Below are 2,500 nucleotides of genomic sequence, written 5' to 3'. Positions count from 1 at the left end.
TAACCTAACTGTGGCTGTACCAGATCATCGCTTAACCTAACTGTGGCTGTACCAGATCATCGCTTAACCTAACTGTGGCTGTACCAGATTATCGCTTAACCTAACTCAATTTGTCCCTTAACCTAACTCAATTTGTCCCTTAACCTAACTCAAGTTGTCCCTTAACCTAACTCAAGTTGTCCCTTAACCTAACTCAAGTTGTCCCTTAACCTAACTCAAGTTGTCCCTTAACCTAACTCAAGTTGTCCCTTAACCTAACTCAAGTTGTCCCTTAACCTAACTCAAGTTGTCCCTTAACCTAACTCAAGTTGTCCCTTAACCTAACTCAAGTTGTCCCTTAACCTAACTCAAGTTGTCCCTTAACCTAACTCAAGTTGTCCCTTAACCTAACCCACGTTGTCCCTTAACCTAACCCACGTTGTCCCTTAACCTAACCCACGTTGTCCCTTAACCTAACCCACGTTGTCCCTTAACCTAACCCACGTTGTCCCTTAACCTAACCCACGTTGTCCCTTAACCTAACCCACGTTGTCCCTTAACCTAACCCACGTTGTCCCTTAACCTAACCCACGTTGTCCCTTAACCTAACCCACGTTGTCCCTTAACCTAACCCACGTTGTCCCTTAACCTAACCCACGTTGTCCCTTAACCTAACCCACGTTGTCCCTTAACCTAACCCACGTTGTCCCTTAACCTAACCCACGTTGTCCCTTAACCTAACCCACGTTGTCCCTTAACCTAACCCACGTTGTCCCTTTGCCTAACATAGTTCACTGCTCGGAATCTCTGGTGTCGTTGTTATCCTCATGTAGATGTCTTGCGAGTGTTGCTTACTTTCCACATATTCCCGCTATCCACTGTCAATTGTACTGCAATAGGACTATATCGGCCCCCCCCCCCTCTGTCCCCCTCTTTGTGTCTCTGTCCTCTCAAGCTGGTCGGTCTGGCGTGTGAGTGTTAAATGAGCCTCGCAGCTGTTCAGTTGCATTCAGATGTCGACGCCCTCAGTGTACGTCGTGGTATGGTCTGTGTCCATTGTCCGCTGATGTCGTACGCGTAACCCACACGCTGTACCGATCATCGGTAGTTACGTACAGAGTGAAGTAGTGTGATACGTGTGACTGTACGCTGGCTGTGCCCAACGGTGTCGAATCTCAATTTCCATATGTTGTGCTCGATGCTACTTGTCTCGTCTCCCAATAACAGCTAGGTTGCACTGTGGTACGCCGTAGAGGCGTGTGGGAGGAACGTACGAACGCATTGTATGTCACCCTGGGTCGCTGGGGGTGGTGGTGCGGTGAGTCAGGTCAGGTCAGGTCAGGTCAGGTCAGCGTGAGCCGTCTGATGTAGTGACGCGTGTATTCCGACTTTGTCGTATTGCCTCACACAAAGTGCTACCCTGGTGGACCGCGTTCCATATCTGGGACATGCCGCAGATGCCGGTTGACAGTGGATCGCGGAAGGGACATCGCATACTTGCGCGGGCCACCTTCCACGTGTTCTCTTCTGCACATGTCGCAGTGTGTATGTGGTCTGATGTAGCGTGTCGTGACACATGACATCCTGGCATGCAAGAATTGTTGAATTCGCAAATGTAGGTGGACATCTACGTTTACTGCCCAAGATACGCAAATGAACTGGAAATCCGTTGTTGAGCGGTTGTTCACGCTGGAGGTGAATCTGTGATGGCGACGATCGGTACAGCTATTAACCGGTTGTTTCAGCGGTACCCGCCACATCCACACACGTGACTAGGCCCATGTGGGTATGAAGCGATACGCGGCGGTGGCTTGGTGGGACTGTTCCCGGCCGGTGAAGGGGGGCCGCCCGGCGTGTTGGCCGCGCGCTGCGTGGGCGCACGCGCAACAGCCGGCTGGTGGGGGGCGCCGAGTGGCAGGAGCGCCAGCCGACGGGCCCGGCAGGCGGCGCAGCTACGCTGCGGCGCACCCTGCACGCGGCGCCTGGCGGCCAAAGTTGGTTCAGCCGAGCCCGGTGCGAAGCGCGGTGGACATCTGCAGTGTGCTTGTCTGATTGAGGACTGTGTGCGTTGAGGATGCGCCGCCGCCTGGCACTCGGCGCCGCGACGCCGTCTGCTGCTCGGTCGCCCCAGCGGTTCTCGCAGGTGGTTTGTATCGCAGTTGTGCGGACGTGTTGGCGCGTGCGCTGTGCTGGGAGAGTTCGCTTCTGCACCCAAGTGGGGCTTTGCCCTTGTGTGGCGCTGGCGTTGGAGCTGCCGGTCACCATAGGTGGCGCGTGTTGTCTCCCGCCGGCAATGCCACGACAGCACGCTCCCGGGCCTCTGTCGGCAGCGGCAAGCTCAGTTGGGAGCAAGGGTGTTCGCACTAAAACCGTCTACTCGCCTAACTCCGGGCGATTGCGCCTCTCTCGAAACCGACCAAGTACCTAGGACGGCGCTGCGCGCCGCCGGGACCTGAGAGGGTTTCGAGGTGTATCGTGCAGGGGAGCTCGGCCTCCTCCTGTTTGCAGAATAATTGAGCGG

Source organism: Schistocerca gregaria, unplaced genomic scaffold (genome assembly GCF_023897955.1).
Source record: "Schistocerca gregaria isolate iqSchGreg1 unplaced genomic scaffold, iqSchGreg1.2 ptg000703l, whole genome shotgun sequence".
In the NCBI taxonomy this organism is placed as follows: domain Eukaryota; kingdom Metazoa; phylum Arthropoda; class Insecta; order Orthoptera; family Acrididae; genus Schistocerca; species Schistocerca gregaria.
Note: the sequence above shows the minus strand (reverse complement) of the source record.